The sequence below is a fragment of the Castor canadensis genome, chromosome 1, assembly GCF_047511655.1.
Source record: "Castor canadensis chromosome 1, mCasCan1.hap1v2, whole genome shotgun sequence".
Classification (NCBI taxonomy): domain Eukaryota; kingdom Metazoa; phylum Chordata; class Mammalia; order Rodentia; family Castoridae; genus Castor; species Castor canadensis.
The window spans coordinates 92,598,264-92,620,174 of record NC_133386.1 but is presented as its reverse complement, the minus strand read 5'-3'; the positions used below and the strand labels follow the sequence as shown (position 1 = coordinate 92,620,174).

The window sequence follows — 21,911 nt, the reverse complement described above, 5'->3', positions numbered from 1 at the left end:
TTGTCAACTCTCAAAGTATTCAAAAAGTTCTTGTAACATTTATTTTAACCAATTCCAAATTTTTGAATAATAAGGTATTTTTAATGCTAGTCCACTTAGTTGGAAGCACCAATGAGGATCCTGTTCATTTAGATAAATAAGTTATTTAGCAAACTCCCCCAAATGAGCCTTACTCATTTAAAATCCATGTGCTAAAACCTCTGCCTTGCTCCATGTTGTTCCATTATTCTGTATTAGAGAACAGTGATGAAACAGAGTAAGGAGGACAGCTACTGACTTTTCCCTTAGAAGGGTGTACAACCAAAGTCTTTGGAAATATTTCCTTGACCTTCAATAGTCTTTTGAGTAGTGGTGTTGATAGCAATTTATCAGAAGAGGAGTAAAGGATTTTGAGAACTGTCCTTAAACAAAGCTTAAGGCTCTTGAACCCTTGGTTGGTCATTTTCTCTGCCCCTATTTCCTCTTCCAATGATGTTTACCTAGCCTCTGAGTATTTCAGTTCTTGGTCTGTGCTTGATGTCAGGAAAGTACTAGCTAATGACAGCTTGCCATTTTACTTATGGCTAACCATTTATAATGGCATTTTACAAAGAAGTTTTTAGAAAGAGAAAAAGCAGCCTAACTCTGCTGCTATAGAGCAAAGCCTCCATCCTCTGCACTCACTTCTCTTCATGAGAGATTTGCAAACTAAACGAGACAGTAGACACATTCCTTGGAGTGAAAAAACCAAGTATCTCAGAGGTTTAATGATGCTTGCTGGTATAATCAGAATAACATACCATAAGCTGTGAACATCTGAAGAGAACCTTGTGTTTTTGGCATTATATCTCCATCCAGAAAAGCTAGAAAAAGAACTTTCAATGAAAATTTTCTAATTTCACAGGAAATACCTTAAACTTTTCTAGTCCATATTCCAGAAGAAGCAAGATACTTGAGTTGTGATATTTTATGAGTGCTTGAAAGGCCAGTGGTGGCCTTGTTATATAATAACTTCATAATGAATGCTCAGGACAGTCTTTTAATATCCATAAGCTTTACCATTGACAAGAATGCAATGCCGATACACATTGACATTGACTAATGCCCACTAATTAATAATAAATATACTTTGTTAACAAGATTAAAATTAAAATTTTCTTATGTACTTTGGAATTAAGATGGGGGTTCTGGTCTGGATTTGTAACTCAGCTCTTTACTCATTCTAAAAGTCTATGTAAACCAAAAAAAAAAAAAAAATGACTAGCAGGCAACTTTGACTTCAGGTGAGGTTAAACATATCTGTCTGAATCTACTCACATTAAAAGAGCCAAGGAAAAGAGAAGAGTATGGAATATTATCTGACTGTACAGAAAAATGAAATCATGTCTTTTGTAATAAAATGGATGGTGTTGGAGATCATCATAGTAAATGAAATAATCCAGACTCAGAAAGGCAAATATTGCATGTTTTCTTTCATATATGAAATCTAGATTTTTTTTAAAAAATCACACAAAAAGAAGAGACTATTTGGGAAGTAGAAGGAGATTGGGGAGAAGGAGGATGGTGGATAATGGGAAACCTAGTGAATATGATAAAAGTATTTTACATGCATGTGTGAAAATGTCACAATGAAATTCATTATTTTGTATAATTAAAAATATGTTAATAAAATTCATTAAAAAAGAAAAGAAGTAAGTCAATTTAACTAACCAGATATACAACAGAATTTGAAATCTAGATGTCCCCAAAGTAGGTCATCAAATACTCAAATCAATGTAGGAGGATCAAAACAGTGATCTACTAAGTGCTGACAAAGAAACAGGCAGACATTTCTGATCAATCAGGGCACTGTTTTCAGCAGGTCTGAGAAATACAGCTGAGTCATAAACTAGTGAGGTAAGGCTCTGTGTTGGCATGTGTGAAGCAAAGTGGCATTTTCAGGAGTGTCACATCAACGCTGAATACTTTGAACTATTTCCCTCCCATTTCTTCACTCCCCACTTGTGACCCTCCCCCACGCCCAATACTCCATGATAGATTTAATTCCAGTAAATCACAAACAGCCCAAATCCTCCAATGTCTTGGAACTTATAACAAACACTCAGAAACAAAATTTAAATCCTCTGTATAAAAACATATTTATGTATCAAACATATTCTTTGTGCAAATATATTTGTCCACCAAGTATTTTTTTATAATGTTGATTTTTGCTAGTTTCCTTCCTATAAGTTTAATCAATATATGATTTTTAAGGCAAGAAATTTCATAGCATCAGGGTTGTATTTTTTTACCCAAGGTATATTTAAAAGTAAATGTTTAGTTAGAAGCACTTATGATTTCTTAATGTCAGGTGAGAGATATAAGTCTAGCTTAGTCTTAGAACAGCCCATCACAGGAGAATAGAATTGTCATCCCAAATGAAATATGAGTCAATGTCTGGACTTTTATTTGGATCTAAAGTAGTTTACTTATCTGAGGTGGCTTGCACAGTTGGCACAACCTTTAATGACGTTTATTTCAGAGTTGCTCGATGTCTGCTTTCCATGTAAAAGGAGATACAAAGCTATGACTTCTCAGATCAGGCTCTGATTCAGATCTATTAAATGGTATTTATGATAGCCTACTGCGTGCACTGCAGAGCACTCTGTCAACTTCTTTGTGACTCCTGGCAAACACATCTCTTCTATGGCTCTTGCCCCCAACTCTCCTGTGGGAGTAATAACCTTTCACACTTATCTAGTTCCTGGGAATGCTGTGAAAATTGACAAGTGAACTTTGAAGTATGTGAAATCCTCAGATGAATGTGATATATAAGCAGAAAAGAATTCTGCCTTTCCCGGTTATAGCCAGACCCTGGAACTTCTCTAACAAGCCAGGTTTCCTGGTTGGATGCTACTTGTCTCGGTCTGTATTATTCTGAGAGAGCTGGTGCGTCTTTTATTATTATGTATCCCTGACTCATGGCCCGGGGGAAGATAGGATAGGGAGATCAAATTATATTTCACAAAAATATGGAATAAAGATCTCCCAATTTATTTCATTGCATTTAAATGGAGGGCCTCAAATCTTTGTGATTCATTATACATTAAAAGGGGAGGGGGAAAAAGCTTGCTTCTGGCCTAACAGATATTTTTTGTGTTTAGGAAAAGTCTTGCAAAGATATTCAAAACCCACAGTAACTGATTGCTTAGAAGTTTAGCTCATAAATAATTGAAGGGAATAATTTCTAAAGCTCTATTGAATTTCAGAACAATTTAAGGAGTCATTTCTTTAAAAAATGTATTGTCAGATTAAGGTGATATTGTTACCACCTTTCCAAGTAGCTCATTAGAAAGCAAGTCATGTGAAGGTTTTAGAGTACACACTGCTGAAAACCTCTGGTATTTAAACTTGTCAGCATACATCTGAAATTATTAGTTTGATGACACTTTCTGCAGAATACAATTTTGTGACTCTTGTAATGTGTGTCAACAGTTAGCAGTATTAATTAGCACTCAGCAGTCAGGAACTGAGCTCATTCCCAGCTGTTAATCTGGGACCAACTCAACAAAGACCCCTATGAGCTAAGTGAGTCTGGCTACCGGTCATTCAATTCACAATCTGTCATACTTTTCTGGGCAAAGCTTTATTTCAACTTTTTAATACCCAAAGTATTATTACTGCTCGAAACTTACTAAAAAGTTCATTTCTAAAGAAATTGGCATATAGAAAGCAATATTCAAAATCTTAACTAAAGTAAATTACAAGTTATTTCAATTTTTATGTATGTTCAGTTGAGTTCCACTAACTTCTCTCCACGTTCTACCATCACTTGCATAAAATATAATTTATTCTTTAAACACAGTAGGAGAAAACTAATACAAAACTTGCCTATACTTATTAACAAAATTAAAAATATCTATGATTGATTTGTGAAATTATATTTTACAGGGCTGTTTCTCTTGAAAATAACTGAGATGTTTTTCCTAGCACATAGTTATTTATATTCATATGTAGAATAATACAGATAAATTTTACCCTATTAGCTGGATAAATAGATGGCAAAAGACAGATAATGTAAATACAGATAGAGAGTAAGGTACTTCACTGTATCTGCATATACATATATATGTATGTACACACACATATTTATACATATATATGTATATACACACATATTTATACATATATATTCATACACATAATATTAGTGGATAATGAACTATTCCTTCCATTTTTCATATTTAAATTATTAAATAGAAAACTTCTCTGTGGCCTTCCTAATAATATTTAAAATCCAGCCCTTAATAATATTAATGAGGACATATACAACAATTTAATCATGAGTAAGTAGGACATATTTCATTATATCTATAGAAACATAAAAGTCTACATGTCTCAGTAGCGTGCTAGAAGTGGCTCCCATCAGCTTCTGAGAGCTGGTTGTTAAATCTTTGGCAATTTTATGAGCCAGTTGTTAGCCATCCATCATTAAATTATTAATTATTTGAACTTAAATTACATTAAAAAATACTCAGAACTGTAATTTTTACTCATCACTGTAATTTTTCTTATTTACATTCAAGTTGCATGTTATGCTATATCATGGAGATACTAAGTAATCATGAGCTACTGAGCATCTCTTTCCAACTTCATGTCCAGCACATCTCATTGTAAGCTTAAAATCAGCCATGTCGAAGTATTTACAACAAATGCTACAGATAAGGAGTTTTTCTCCCCTGAAGACTTAGTGTCAAACATTCACCGCACACTATCCTAATTAAGTTATTGAGTATTCTGTTGCTTCTTTATATCAATTTCTCTTCATCCTTCTAATAGTGTTTAATCAAAGTGAGGAAAAATATTAATTTACATTTCAATCAACTATATAGTTGTCTTTTGCACTATAAAAAGTCTTCTGAGATTTTGTCATTCGAAACTCTTGTTCTACATTGAACTTTAGGTAAGATCTTGGACAACATTGAAAAGTTCACTTCAAGTGTAAATTGGAAAGTAATGTTTGAACGTTTCTGTAGGACAGCTCTGGCTGATATGCTGCCAGTTTGAACAGCTTATCCTTGTGTCTAATTGCTGGAATGAAGCTCAGATAACATCCACTAAATGTGGAAGCAGAGCAAGTTTGGGAAAGAGGAAAGACTCTCAGTCTAAATGTAGCTCATAAAAGAAATCCCTTCCGACAACACCCCCAAGTTTTCAGAATTCGGCTCCCATTCACTTTTATTTTGTTGCATCTTATCATGTTTCTTGTAAATGTTTAGAGAAATGAGTAGTTTGACTATTAATATATACACCAAATCCTTAAAGTAGAGCCATACCTATACAGCACACCTTCAGGTTTGTCTTTTCATGTAAACCAATTTCAAATAGGGACCACAGCAAGCCATGCCAATACTTTGTAGTGAAGTATTGTGCAATGAGGTCACAATGACCTAGACATAAATACTATGAATGCTTTTAGTATTTACATATAACATAACATTCAAGACTTAAAGTGGCTTGTTGCAATTTAAATTTATGGTATTATTTATTGTTGTTTTTATTTTTATTAACATATTAATTGTATAACTAAGGGAGTCAAGTATGACATTTAAAGACATGTACACAGTGTGTATTTTTTTAATTATTCATTTATTCACATGTGCATACATTGTTTGGGTCATTTCTCCCCGGTACCCCCTTCCCCCACACTCTCCCCCCTACCTCCCTCAGTTCCAGGCAGGTCCTGTTCTGTTGTAAATACTTCTACATGGCTGATTCAATTTTGTTGAAGAAAAGACATAAGCATAATAAGGAAGAATAGCATTTTTGCTAACTGAGTTAAGGATAGCTATACAGAAAGATTCCTAGCATTGTTTTTGTGTACACATGTGTTACAACCCATGTTGATTCATCTCTAACTGATCTTTACACTGGTTCCTGATCCCCTTCTCATGTTAACCTCTGTCGTTTTAAGGTTTCTGTATTAGTTCCTCTGCAGTGGGGACATCAAACGCTTTCATGTGTTGGGTTTTCTACCTATTTCTATATTTCCCGGGTGTGCTTTCCCCTTGTCTTGTGATCCAAGTCCAACCACATTGCTGCATTTGCCCTAGATCTAAAGTCTGCATATGAGGGAGAACATGCAATTTTTGGTCGTCTGACTTGGCTGACCTTGCTCAGAATGATGTTCTCCAGTTCCATCCATTTACCTGCAAATGATAAGATTCCATTCTTCTTCATGGCTGAGTAAAATTCCCTTGTGTACAAGTACCACATTTTCTTGATCCATTCATCAGTAGTGGGGCATCTTGGCTGTTTCCATCACTTGGCTGTTGTGAATAGCGTTCAGGATGTATTGATCAAATCAAGGTCATTAGCATTCCCATTTCTTAATGTCTGAAGGCTATGAGATCCTCTTTTCTAGATTTTTCAAAAGACTTCTCCTAAAATTTAAATACTGATCCCTGCAACTTAATAGAAAGGCATGCTTACCTCAACCACTAAGGTTAGAAAAAGTGGAAGGGTAAAGTATATAAATGTGAATAATCATTTCCTTATAATCTGGTTGTATTGAAATTTCAATTAACTAATGTTATATATAAAATACTTACAATCACACTTACTTAGGCAACACAAAATATGGGCTGATCATAATATTACCTGTGGTGAAAAAACTGTTAGGAAATTATGTAGTTTTAGTTGATGACAATTTTTATTTTGCCATGTGTGTTCGTTTGTATAAAAAATGTTCATCATTACTATAAAACTCTGCCATAGGATTTTTTTAGTAATCCAAAGAGTTACTAAGAAGTCTTTCATTATACTTACCTGGCAGGGGAGATACCATGATCATGGGGGTGGTTTTCCCAGGGCCAGGCTTAACCATTGCACTCTGGATGTGCTGACCCTACAATTTCTCCAAATGTGGGAAACTTGACTGCATAATTTGTGGTGGTGGGGGAGTGCATTCGTGATCTCCCCTACACTTAAAAAAGTGTATCATTAATTATTTAAACAGAATAAATAAAAATATAGGTTAAAGATTCTCATGTTTAGTCATTTGAGGTATTATATTTTCTATTGATCTCTTTTATAATGTCAAAACACTTTAAAGAATCATACCAAATAACTGCTATGAAGAAGTTAACAGCACCCCCCACCACCACCACCACTATACACACAGGTTACACGGGTGATTAGAGCAAATAGATTAATTTTGTCATGCCAGTTGAGAAGTATCACTTATGGGCTCTCAGTTTTCCTATTGTAATTATATGCCCTTGTGGAAGAAAAGACATAATTATCATTTTCAGTATCTTTGGCCTCACTGAGCTCTTGATATTGACATTTTGTACCATGGATAATAATATTCTCCCTTCATCCAGAAGAACAAGAAGTGCTATAGAAGCACTCACTCATCAATAGCCATTGTTTTATCATCAATTATCACACATTAGAAAAGAAACAGCACCAAGCCTTCCCCACTGCAAATTATTATGTTCTCACAAAGCCTTACCAGTACAAAGCATTCAAATTAAGTTCACACTTTTGATAGGAAGATAAGAAATTATGCCATTGTAAACTAAAATTATTTTTTATCAGTTTCAACATTTTTAAACAGGGCAGATTAACACTACTTTAAATGTGAATGTTTATTTTTAAGGAACACAAAAACCCTGATTAAAATTAACTAGCTACTAAAAAATGTCCATCAAGTCCTAGTTGCAGTAAAAGAATTATGAACATGCTGAGTTAAAAGAAGCAATTATTAAAATAAACAGTAATGCAAATGAAAAAAGCTAATCTATATGTCTATTTCAATGTGCTTATATACATACATAAAAATAATTTAAGCAAAAGTAATTGAGTCTTAATTTTTTGCACTACAGTTCATTATGTTTATAGACAAATGTAGAATATAATCATTTCATTCAGTGTAGTGAAATATTTTCAGATATTCTGACAAGATACCAAGGAAATAATGTTCATACAACTTAATGTAGTTTGAAAAGGCACTCTGATGAAATTTTGGCTAATGTTAGACTAGGGGGGAAAAGAACCATTATAGAAACCAAGGGCTTGGAAGTAAGTGGTTTATGAGTCAGGAGCATATTAAGTGGTTAGAAATAATGAGTGTTACCAGCTGAGACATCAAATCCACCATGCAGATTTTGCCTTCTAGTATAGATGAGATTTTAAATTAGATTTTAGCTAAAGGCCCATTTTCTGAAAATCTTAAATATCAATGTTGCTTCAAATTTGTCAGTATAGTTAACTTTCTATACCCATAAACTCTTCATCCTTGGATTCAACCAACTTCAGGTCTAAAATACTCAAAGAAAAACGTGTGTATGCTGACCATGTGTGGACTTTTATTTCATTCTTCCCTAAACAATACACTATAGCAACTATTTATGTAGCATTTTCACAGAATTAGGAAGTATACTTAATCTGAAGATGATTTAAAGTATATAGGAGGATATATGTAGGTTATATGCAAATATCAAACCATTTTATAAAAGAAACTTGAGCATCTGCAGAGTTGGGTGTCCAGGGGGAGCTGAGTCCTGGAACCAATCCCCCACAGATATCAAGGGATGGTTAAATATGGTGTTGATAAAGGCCAAAGAATAAGCCTGCTAAAGCTCATCTAATGATGTAGAAATATCCGTAAATTAATAAAGTAAACATGATTAATACACATTCTTTTGATACTGGGTCATCCCTTCCTTGAGATAAACTGACTTTCCCAGATTTCTCATAGAAATAGTAACACTGATATTAATGCTAATGTACTGTGGTACAAGCACTCCTCACTTTTTACACTTTTCAATATTCTCAAATTTCAATTACCAAAGTGCAGGTAAATAATATCAGGCCCCTAAATGTAGATTCAAATTTCTGTTATCACAGTATAAGAGTCATGAGTAATTATATAAAACACAAACTTCATTGCTAGTTCTTAAGTCCACTGATCACTGTGTAAATATCAAATATATATCACTGGTGACCAATTATGTCACTTCATCCAAGGTTATAAGAGATTGGTCATTGCTGATCTGTTACTGAGTTTACACACAGAGGAAATAGAGTGTAGTTTTTCTGTCTTCTTGTCTCCCAGTAGTAAACCATATGACATCTGACAAAAATGGATAATCTAAAGACAGGCTAGTCCAACAAAAGTGAAAATGCAGCAAAAAATGTAGTACTGCTAAAAGTGCAATTTGAATCAAACAGAAATGGAGTTATAGAAAAACAGCTAGCAACAAGAATGTTCACATGGCCCCCAATGTACAGATCCTAGATGTTCAGCAAGAGGAACCTGGTGTAGGTGAACCTACTGACATACGTGAGGGAAGTAGTCATGATAAAGAAGATGATAGTGGCCCAGAAAAAGTGACATCAGCAAAACACTTTAGCATTAAAGGAACTCTCAGAAATGCCATGCCATGAAAGGGGAAAAGACAAAATGTTGGAAGTGAATCCAAACTGAGAAGTATGACAATTTGAAAGCCATAGAAAACATGCTTGTGGTGTTTCATTGTTCTCTGGGTGGCCAGCTTGTACAGCCAAGTTTATAGGGCAGATGTGTGCCTTCCAAAGAGGGCAGTGTGTAATTTGAAATCACTGAGAACAGACAGAATCAGGCTTAACTGGTATAGCATTTACTCAAAGCAAAAGGAGGGGGAGAAGGTAGAAGATCTAGCAATGAGCAATGTGATGGTTCCTGAGCCAGCGGATCCCTACGTGGCAGCCAATTTGGGAAATGTGGCAACATAGAGGCTGCTAGATAGAAGGACTCCAGGTCCTGACCTCTTCCTGGGGAATCTGAAATGCCAAAAGCTTGGGGTGTGCCTGGCGAACATAGACACACATGCTTAAGCAGAACACAGGCACATACATCAAGCCCAGGACAGGGAAAGATAATCCCTCACAAGGCGACAAAACCAGCGCAAGCTACACAGGCTCTTAATCTCCAAGTAAGGAAATGTTCTGGGCGCAAAGCCACTCTTCTGGACAGGAAATGACAAGCTGTGTATGATTGCCTTTTCCAGTGGTAAATTATGTCGCCAAAGGAAGAGAGCAAGCACTGTTCACGCTATTCTCTTTATTTTTTGTCATTTTTATTTTTGACACATAATTTCTCGTGTTTGTGGGGTTCAAGGTAATATTTAGATTCTTATATATTGTGTAATTATCAAATCAGGACATTATGCTAAGTGAAACAAGCCAGGCACAGAAAGACAAACACTACACGATCTTACTCATGTGTGGAATCAAACTATTCTAAATAAGGTTTTCTCAGAGAAATAACACTTCTATTCTCAATGTTTTTAATGTTTTAAGTTAACAAATACTAGTTGTACTTCTTTTTTCATTTCCCTATACACTAACATCTAACAATACAAGCATTTTTCATGTCTTTATAAAAAACTTTTAAGTTCACAGCTCAATAATTTTTCCCATTGATTATAAAGATCATGTTACTTGTCACTTTGCAGTCATTCTCATGGTCTTTCATGACTATACAAAACAAAGATTACCTGTATACTTTCAATGTTGGTCTCTTCTTCAATTTTTATTAGCATAAATTAATTGTTCAAAGGGATTTCACTGTGATATTTCTATGCATGCATATAATGTACTTTGATCAATTCACCCTTTCTATTCTTAATCCCCTTTTCCCCCTCTTAAAGAGTTTGAGACTTAATTGAAGAATTAAAATATGCTCATTAATTTATTCAGTAAACATTTTTAAGGCCTACTATGTGCTGGGCATTGGGCAAATTCTTGGGATGCACGAGAAAACAAAATCCACAAAGAACTCTACCTCATAGAAATTGCATTCCTCAGCAGTAAGAAAACATCGCTAATTGTAAAATGTGGATTAAAAGGGAAAGCCAATGGTAAAGCTTAATAGATTGAGAGAAGTCACTGGAGAAAGCAGAATTTGATCTGAATTGCAGCCAGTAGAACTATATTATGAAGTAGACTGTAGAATAAAATCATTCTAAGTTCTCTCATGGAATTTAACTTTAAAATATTCTTGCTCTGAAAAATTCATTTGTAAATATAGAGAAAAATTTTCCGATACTGAGCTATGCTTTAAAATTGTTTCTCCATTTCTATTAAAATATATGCATGGCAGTAGGGCTGGGAGGTAGCCATCATGAAATTATCTTTGCTTATTTAATACATAATTGTCATTGAACATAGTTATCTCTATTAGCCAATTTGCTGCTGTTCAAAACATGTAGTCCATCCTTTCTCAGTATAAACACTCAACTTCTTTCTCTAGACATGTGGGACTCGAGACCCTACCTGAAAAATAATCAAAGCAAAAATGGGCTGGGTGGAGGTGTGGCTCAGTGGTGGAAAACCTGCCTAGCAAATGCAAAGCCCTGAGTTTAAACCCCAGTGCCACCAAAAAACAAAAGACCTACTCTTTAAGAGCTCCAGGTTTTGTAGTTGAAAAATATATTTAGCTATCCAATGTATTTACAAAAGAACAGTTTTATAAGGCACATGCTTTCTTTTATATTACTCTACTTCCCTTTTCATATCTACTTCAACACCAGTAACCCCCCCAAAACCATAAATTCCTTGGTGTAAAAATCTTTTTTTCCTTACAGACTTTTTTTATGTCTCTGAGATAAAATTGGCATTTTTGACTCAATATTGGCTTTTGATTATTTCTGTTCCTTGTTTAGAAGAGATAATTATTTAGAAGAGATATTGGAGTAAGCCAGAGTGGAATGCTCTGTACATACTAGACGTGATCTGGTGCGTGTTCCTGCATAATCCTTAGCTGACTAGATAAGTTAGGTGCCTTGTTTCCAGTAACAGAGAATCTTGTCAAACTTGGAAAAAACAATAGAGTTTCACATTATAACTGGAAGGCCACTAATCTCCCTGGCCTCTGAAATCCAAAGGGATTTCACTGTGATATTTCTATGCATACATATAATGTACTTTGATCAATTCACCCTTTCTATTCTTAATCCCCTTTTCCCCCTCTTAAAGAGTTTGAGACTTAATTGTATCTATTTGACTAATGACCTCATTCATTCTGCTTATATCTTTTCTTAATGTCTATATCTCTATAGCCATCTAAATTTATTCCAAAGGTTCTTTTTAAAAAACATTTTGTTAATGTATGTAGTTGTACATGTTTCCATACATGTATATAACATACTGTCATCATATTCAACCCCTCTGTTACCCACTCGTATCCCCTCTCCCCAACACCCTTCCTCTTCCATAATAGTTCTCCTCAAAAGTTCTTTTGTATTTGCACAATGAGATCCCACGATGCTGTGTTTCTGTCACCTCACACCCGCTTTTCAAGAAAACAAGCTGTTTTTCTGACACGTGAATTGGGAGTGGAATTTGAACATTCCTTCATTTTTAAACATGTCATGTGCGTACGTTTGTACTTTCCTGAGTTTCTCTATGCTATTGCATTCAAAATGTGATTTTTGCATCCCTGCTCTTCAGCATTTATTTTTATACTTTATACTTTCACTCTATTACTTGTTTTCTTTCATATTTAATTTTTTTATTTTTTGCTTTTTAGTCTTCTGGTCTTACATCTCTTTTTTACTTTTCTTAGGATACCTTTCTTCAGAGCATCATCTCTCTAATATCTGATCCTTCCTTCCCAAGATGTTTCAAGTTCTATATCTTGATTGTGGTGATAGTTACACAAATCTACACATGTAATAAAATTTCATAAAGCCATACACAAACATTTAAAATAGTGCCGAGAGTGAGGAACGCTAAGGTCTTACACCAGTGTATAGAAATGGTTGGAAAAGAATTTATAATTGTTTTCCCCGCCAAATGCCAACATTCCTCTAGGTTGTTATTTTTTTCTAAATTCAACCTCTGTCCTGTTTTAAATCTCTTTGTGGCTGCTTTCCTCATTTACTCTTTATTTTTCTTTTGTTTTAATTAAATTTATTTTTAACTGATACTTGAAAACATAAAAAATTTACATCCCGATGGACTACAATGTGATGTTTCAAAACATCTATATATGTGTAGTGTTTAAATCAGGTTAAATACACCTATCTCCCCAAACATCACTTTTTCATGGTGAAACTTTCAAAATACTTTCTTTGAGTACAACACATTATCATTATCTCTAGTTACTCTGCTGTGCAATAGCACTTGAGAACTTGTTCCTATGTGACTTTAACTTAGCACTCATTGATCAGCCTTTTCCTAACTCTTCTTCCCACTAATCTCCCTGGCCTCTGGTAACCACCATTCTACTCTCAGCTTCTATGAGACCAATGTCTTTAGATTCCACAGGTGAGTGAGATTATGTGGTACTTTTCTTTCTATTCATGCCTGATTTCATTATAATTACCTCTGCTTCCATCCATGCTACAAAGAAATGATAGGATTTCCTTCTTTTTATGGTGAAATAGTATTCCATTGTGTAAGCATGCCATGTTTTCTTTATTCATTCCCAGATGATGGACATTTTGGTTGTTTCCATTTCTTGACTATTGTGAAGTGTTGCAGTGGAGTGCAGATGTCTCTTTGACATACTGATTTCACTTACTTTCATATATACCCAGTATGGAACTGCTGGAGCATATGATAGTTCTATTATTAACATTTTGAGGACTCTCTATACTATTTTATATAATAGCTATACTAATTTACATTCCCTCCAATAGTAAGCAAAAGTTCCCTTTTCTTCATATCTTGCCAGCACTTATTATCTTTAGTCTTTTCTTAAAATAGTCATTCTTCCTGGGGTCAGGTGATATCTCATTGTGGTTTTGATTTACAGTTCTGCTGATTAGCAATGTTGAACAAGAATCTATTTATAGATCTATTGTACATTTTTAATTAGGTTATTTATTTGTTTGCTATTAAGCTTTTGGTGTTCCTTATATATTATGGATATCAACCCTTTGTTGGAAGTATAGTTGAAAATATCTTTCTCCATTCTTTAGGTTGTCTCGTTACTCTTGATTGTTTAATTTGCTATGTGGAAATCTGAATTTAATCTCACTTATCTGTTTTTCTTTTGTTTCTTGAGCTTGGGGTTCTTATTTTTAAAACATCCTGTCCCATCCCAATGTCCCATTTGTACTCCCGTTGATAAAAAAAAATATATATATATATATATATAAAATTTCCCTTTTTAATATCTCTACCCTCAGTAAGCAATTAGTGAAATTTTTTACCTCTTTCCCTGTGTCAAGTGGAGAGGGCATCAAAGGAAAGACATGGCCTTTTCCTGAAAAATCAAGGTTCAGTGGAGAAGAAACACAGGAACAATGATACAAATACAAGTAATATGAGGCTCCTAATCCTAAGTGTCACAAGCATGGTGACACTTCCCTGGCTCTGCTACCACTTTTACTCTGACTAATTCTGTCTTCCTCTGATGGCTTATCTGTAAAGTGACCCTTCAATACCACTTAAACTGTAGTGCAACCTAATCATTTCAACAGAATCTTTGCAAAGTACTCAGTCTTTCTTAGGAGAAAAAGCTTTAAAAGCCCTGGTATTCATTCGGGAGTCTGCTGGCTTTACTGTTTGTTCAGTGTGTGTTTGACTTACTTATTTAACCTTTTCTAAGCTTCAGTTTCCTTATCTGTAAAATAATGGGAGTAATAATAATGGGAGAAAGATACATAGGATACAAAACCAGAAGAGCTCTTCTAAGAATATGTAAGATGATTCATGGAAAATACTTAGTACAATACCAAAAAGTTAGTCAGCACAGTGTGTAAATTATTTTTTCTTCCTTTTTAGGTTATCAGGGCATATGTCTTTAATAGTATCCATTTATTCATTTTCTACTATCAGAACTTTAATCAAGCAATATCCATTTTTCTTGTAAAACTCATGTGTTCCTGGGATGGTTCCTCATTCTGAAACACTGTATGTCATGCATTTGGGTATGAATTAATCCCTACAATTCTATTCTGTCTTGCCATTAATATATTTCTGGATCACTGTCCTCTTATGGTATGTGTAAGAGAGAGAGAGAGAGAGAGAGAGAGAGAGAGTGTGTGTGTGTGTGTGTGTGTGTGTGTTAGAAAAGCAAAGGGAGGGAAAACTACTTCAAGTACTTTTCTTTTTGATTGTACTTTGGTTGGTTTTTTGTCCATTTCATAGAGAAGCTTCATCAATTAGAAGCTTTATCTAAAGTGTCCTGTGGATTTTGGGGTTGAGAGCTCACATTTTTTAAAAAATAGCAACATGAGTGTTGTTAACCAGTCTCCTAAATTACTCCCAGGCTGGTAGAATTAAAAGAGTAGCCACCAGGCAATTTGAAACCCTTCAAGGTCGTGACCAGAATGGAGAAATCTAGCCAAAAATGGAAACAGTATGTGCCTCATGAATTTTCCTTTTTATTAATAATGACTCAAGAAGAAAACAGGTGGTTGTAACAATGCAGACCAACCCAGCAAAATTCCAAATACAGAAAATAAACATCTGAGATTCCTTTAAAGTAGAATTTAAAACACAAATAAATCCCCAGAGGGCCAGTAGGAAAACTGCAATAGTAGGAGGGCCAGTGAGGTGTGTGGGAAATTAGAGAATGGGTTGTGATATGGCACTCAGGATTGTAAACACACATGAAAGCAAAGTAACAAAGCCCAAATTTAGGGCCCCCTCACTTAAATTTCATGGCCCCCTATTCAGGGTTTTCTGTTGTAGTTGAAACAGAAATGAACCAAGCCTTGTATGCACATATGAATAATAAAAGGAAAAAAAAATAAAATAAAATATGTAAAACAAAAGCCAATAAAACTAAAAAGAGAAATGAACAAATCCACAATTATAATTGAAGACTTTAATACCTCTTTCTCAATAACTTTTAAAACAACTACGTAAAAATAAGCATGAACATAGAAAACTCAAGAACATCACCAACAGAAAAAACAAAAGAAGGCTCCCCAAATTGTAAATGCCCACAAAACCTGCATCCACACCTAGTTGTCAAGTATAGGAACTCCTTTCAACCAACCCAAGTAACTCCTCTGCATTGGTGTCTCTCACTTGTTTCTGTTTGCCTTACTGTATGTATGCCATTTTCCAGATGAGCCTTTCTGGCCCAACTGAATCTTTGGGCTTGCGTGTAGTTCTGATTGGCAGTGTTCCTAAGTCTGGCACAGACTCTGCATGAACTTTCAAACCAAAGTCCTGAAGGCAAGTAACTGACGCCTATCCTTCTTCTCCAATTAATTCTGAATTCCCAGAAGAGGGATCTGATGGTCCATCTGAGTCAGTTGTTACCTGATCCCAGTGGTCCCCGGCCTGATTGAAGAGGGCCCTATCCGGGCCAAGAGACCACTTCCTGGGGAGTGGGAGGGCAGATTCTCTAAGGAGGAGGAATTCATGTCTCCTGTATTTAAGAAGGAAGTTGACTCAGTACTTTCAGTCTACTTAAGATACACTAATAACTGAATAGGGAGGGGCCATAGCAAGTGACTTGCTTTCTTATTGTGATTCCCATAGTGCTCAGAAGCTATGATTTTCCTGCTGCCTCTTCCTTTACATTTTTTTTTTAGTATTATCCAAATCTCTCAGCAAACAGCATCCACGAGACATTTTTTTTTAAATTCTGAGAATATCTAATAGACTTGTTCTTATGTTTTACCATCCTTATAATCAAGATGTTTTTCTGGTGTCTCCATTGGGCTAGGGGAAGGAAAAAGAAAAAACCCTAAGCAATGTCTTTTATTGATTTAAGACAGTATATTTCTTTGTTTTTCTCTAAGCTATTTTCACTGTTATTTATAGGAACACAGTCCCCCCCCAAAAGAAGAAATAATATTTTTTTTTTCTGAGGAACATAGACTAAAAACCAGAAGCACCTTATGACTGACTAATTGGCATTGTTGGTTACATCTAACGCTGTAGAGGATGTGTATCTTAGCAAGCAGCAATGCCTTAAATGTGTTAAATGGGAATATAGGAAAGGTATGATCCCAGACTTCTAAGAAAAACCAGGCTGTTTCTCATTTTCTTGTTTGTATGTTCAAACTTATAGCCACATAGGAACTACGAGCTTTCCAGAACCTTATATTTTTAATCCTATGAACAAGTTACCAGGTAACTAAACACAAACAGGGCCAAAGAAGTTTGCTTCTGAGAAGGCAAGAGGTGTCACATCCACTTCAGAAATAAGTACTTTTTGATCCAGTTGCCTTTTTCCTTTTCAAGACTATATTCCTAAAACTTGCATTTTTAGATTCCTGTTTCTGCATATGATTGCATAATACTTTTTTTTTCATTAAACACAGTGTGTTTTATTGACAAGACTCCAGAGGGTTTACAGAAGGGGAAATTTAGCTGCCAAGAAAACCAGTTAGACAGCAGTCATTCTGAAAAAAATAATAGAAATTATTTTTTTAAATAGCTCATGGTAAGCCAGGTGCTGGTAGCTTACACCTATAATCCTAGCTACTAGGAAGGCAGAAATCAGGAGGATCGTGGTTTGAAGTCAGTCCAGGCAAATAGTTCACAAGACCCTATCTTGACAAAACCCTTCACAAGAAAGCATCTTATTTGTTCAAAAAATTCTTCAAAACTGTGATAGAAATGGGCAACACTAAAAACTTCAGCTAAATACTGAATATTTAAATTCATATCACACAAATAATAATAAGTATCTTTTTGTAAATAAACAGTATAAACTGTTTGTTCTTTGACCACTGCTTCCTCCTACAGGGGAACAACAACTCCCTAGTAGAAGCAGTTTGCCTCTCAATGCCACCTGTCCCCTTTCCTTTGGCATTAAACTGGATCTGCAGTCTCCCTCTGCAAGTAGCTCAGTGTCCAAATGTTGAAACCCTGTCTAGATCCTGCAGTCTCTTTATAAATTCTTCTGTCTCAACACACCATTTTCCTACTTGCTTTAGCTTTACTTAATTAATTTTTTTATTATTTATATGCCCTTTTCTTTGCTCTCTGCTTCTGCCTCCACTCCTGTTGGCCTTGTCTATGTCCTGGGAATGCTATCTCCAGTGTTACCTTCCCCTCTATCCCACTACATCTCCTTTCATCGTCAGTGAAGACTCAGGACTCAAAGCTACCTAGTACACACATACAGTAAAATCCTGATTACTATTCTACCAGCCTTGCTAACTTCATTCCAAGTCCCAAACTCTCCAAAAACAACGTTTGCGCTCTCTCTCTCTCTCTCTCTCTCTCTCTCTCTCTCTCTCTCCATGGGGATTCAACTCAGGGCCTTGAGTTTGCTCTACCATTTGAACCATGGTCCCAGTCTGTGTTTTTCAGAAGGGTCTCGTGCTTTTCCCCAGGCTGGCCAGGAACAGTGATCCTCCTACTTTGCAAGCAGCTGGGATTATAGGCATGATGTCATCATGCCCCAGCCACTAAGTCCTTTCTTCATCTGATTTTTCCCCCTGTGGTATTAAGCTGATTATTTGCAAAAATAATCTGATATTCTCATGAGGTAACATTTATTAAAGGTTAAAATGTTAACAGTGTCCAAAGCTTGAGCGAGTTTGATTTTATGAAATCACGCAGAATTATCTGACAGTGCTAGTTTCTATCAGTAATAACATCAGTTCATAATTTCAGAAAGAGACAGAGAAGTTTTTAATTACTTAGACTTCTTCATTTACTTTGTGAATTTTGAATACTAAAAACAAACTGGTTTTGGTGTTCTGTTATTTCAGACATTTGTTACCTTCAGTCAGAGGATATGATATGTATTCCAAGAAAATGGAAAAACTAGAGTTCCAAGAATTACACAGAGCTTTTCACATTTGAGTTGATGATTTGCACATTGCTTTAATTCTCAGCAATTTCTCCTACTTGGAGAACTACCCATGGGAAATAGTTTGTGTCCTTCATGCATTAAATACTTGAGCACCTTCTTCCTTAAAGACCTATGTTACATGAGCTACATTTCGTTCATTAGATTCTTACTGCATCTTTAGAGGTGAATATTATACCCCTAACTCTGCAGAAGAGGAAATGAAATCTAAAAAAGTGATATAACTTTACCACAAGGCTTAAAGTTGTTTGTGGAAATCTGGATCTGAGTCTAAAATCCTCAGATCTGAATTCCAAGTTCTCTCTACACCATTCTGTCCTCATTTCTTGTTCTTCATGTAGACGACATTGTCATTTAAGTATAAATAGCACTAAGACTCATCATGAAAACATACATTGAAAAGCAGACTTGGCCAAAATGCAGAAAATTAATACACAAAGCGCTTTGCAGATATAAACTCTTTCATCCACCACAATGAAAGGTACTAAGTAGGATTAGTGGATTCACTCCACAATATTGAACCCATCTCAGGGTCATGTAATGTCCTGTCACCACCCTACCCTCTCTAAGGTTCAGTGCATTATCTCTTTGACAGGCTAATCCCTGTGCTCAGTTCTTTTGATCACAAAGGATCTTGGACAGGATGTTTTGCCATCCAGAAAACCAGCACTACTGGGATGCCAGCTGGAGACGTGTCATGAAAGCCTGGCCCTGATTCCAACAGTGTGTTGAAATTGGGGCATATTATTGACATAGCTCCTGGCTACGTACTTTTCAACTGACAACTGGAGATTACTAACAACATCTTGTATGCATATATATCCGTTGTTCTAGAGGATCCCAGGTCATGGTATCAGCCTGTGTAAGTATAAGTGTCTGGAATCTTGAGTGTGGGTTATGGGAAGAGAATTGTTGTTTTTCTGCAGAGAAGGGTTGCTATATCCATTTCCTCATGTCAATGGACACTGTGCAGCACATAAATTTAAAGTGAAAGTGTGTGAGCTGGTGTTTGCTGAAACCAAATAGACGCTATCAGTTGAAGATCTCAACCCAGCTATTCACTCCTTCAATCACCTCCTGGAGCCATATTGCCTAGATCAGCTGCCCTGGCAAACAGGAATAATAAACATTTTATTGAACATACACTATTTTCCTAAGAGCTTTAATCCAACAATATTTCAAAAGAAATTAAGCCCATTTTATAAACATGAATATTAAGACTTGGCTAAGTCAGGTAACTAGCCAGAGGTCACATGGTATAAAATGACAGTCAATATTGAAACCATGTCTGTCTTCATACTTACATCCATGGAGTCTCAATGGTTATAATTTCATTCTGCTGCCTCAGAATTTCCCCATCACGCTGATTCAAGTTCCTTGTGTCTTCTTTATTTCAGCCATCTCCCTCTTATTCCTACTGTATGAGAATATTATTCTTACCTGCAAAAAAAAAATCAAAAAGCAAAAAGAGATTATCCAGATATGTGTTAGTAATCAGATCCATAGGTCTGTCTCTAAACCGCAAGTTAGTCATCCTCTCTAGTTCAAGTCAGCCCTTGCCATGCAGCATCATGGTCAGTCAATTGATTTAAAAACATGAAAACATTTCAGAATTAAGACTGTTTCATGATATAACCTACTGCCTAAGGGTCTTGCACTTTTATAACCTCTATCATCAACATCCTCAATAGCTCTACAATATACATAATAAATATAATTAGAATATCCTTCCTTAAAATGGAAAACTACATGAGCTTCATCATTTTTACAACCTCCTGTTTGTCTGAATGAGTTCAAATTATTTGCTCCCAAAATATATGTAAATTGTTTCTGTCTAGCCTTTATAAAATTATTCTAATCCATTAAGCTGTGACACTGCTACAATTGATACATGGCATGGATTGCATATTACTTTAATAACTGAATGGTAGATACACACATGTACATAGACTTGAAGGAAGATAGATTGAAATGATGTCTGTGAGTTGGCATTTGCTTCATGAAAGGAAATAAACCTCAGTCTAATTAAATACATCTCACAAAATTAGCTTAGCTTTATGCTTTCTCAAACTTCCTCACAGCTTTCTTTACATTCCCTTTTTAAAAACTGACCTTAAGAAAATACAACTTTGTTTTTGTTCTCTGTGATAGCTCTTTAACCTGGAGTGATGCTTAAAATTCAGAATATCTCTTGCCAGCCTTTTACAACTTTCTGCAGTCTTTGAAAGAAACATGAGATATTGTGGAACAAGGGAATTAATTGCTTCATATTGGTAAAACCAACCTGGACTAGTACTATATTCCATTTAAATATGTAAAGAAAAATAAAGACTATAGAAGTGTGTTCCAAACAGACAATAGGAAGGTGAATGGGTTTAGCAATAATTTATGAAGAGGAATAACCAAGGAATTCAAGATGTTTAACTCAAAGAAAATAAGTTGCAGAGGGAATAGAGTAACTATTACCAAATAATTGGTGAAATCTTGTGTAGAAGAACAATTTAGACCTGGTCTTTGAGACTCTAACAAGCAGAACCAGGATATGTCAATGGACCACCACAGAGTTACACGAGTTGTATTCTGCACATGGACACCAGCCAAGGAGGTAAATGGATTGAATTTATGCTTCAATGACCAAGTCCTGTGGCCTGGATCAGACTGTAGGGTGTAAAATTCTTTTTTTTAAATTGGTCTTCCAAAATTAGAGATAAATGTAAAACAGTTTCTGCCTGGAAGCAAGGGGATAGGAGGGGAGAAGAAGGGGGCGGGGGTAAAGGGAAAGGGAGGGGAATGGGGGGAGAAATGACCCAAACATTGTATGCACATATGAATAAATGAAAAAAATAAATTAAATAAAATTGGTCTTCCAGGAGGCATTACCTTTTTCTATTTTCACAAAGGTACTGTGTGTACTTATTATGTAGGCCCTGAATTCAAGTTTTTATAATAACATTTTATTAGTCATTAGTTTTCAGAAGACCAAATCAACTTTCTCAAAGACTACTGGGTTCTTGGGCCTCTGAGACCCCAGAAATTAGATAACCACTTAATAGAAATTTCATTTTAATCATAATAGAGAGAGGCATATTAACCAGATGTAGTCCAAAAGCGGACCTGAACTTTGGTTGGTGATTAGCAGCAGTTAAGAGAGTGGACTTTGCTGGAATGG

The 21,911-nt window shown here is 35.4% G+C and overlaps 1 protein-coding gene and 1 non-coding gene across 5 annotated transcripts in view; both read left to right on the top strand.

Moving 5' to 3' along the window:
• Kcnq5 (potassium voltage-gated channel subfamily Q member 5) overlaps nucleotides 1-21,911 on the top strand; it is a 525,873-nt gene that overhangs the window by 207,313 nt on the left and 296,649 nt on the right. The window lies entirely within an intron of this gene.
• Nucleotides 6,779-6,941, top strand: LOC141415758 (U1 spliceosomal RNA). Its single transcript, XR_012440716.1, has one exon. It is a non-coding gene; the product is annotated as a U1 spliceosomal RNA (small nuclear RNA).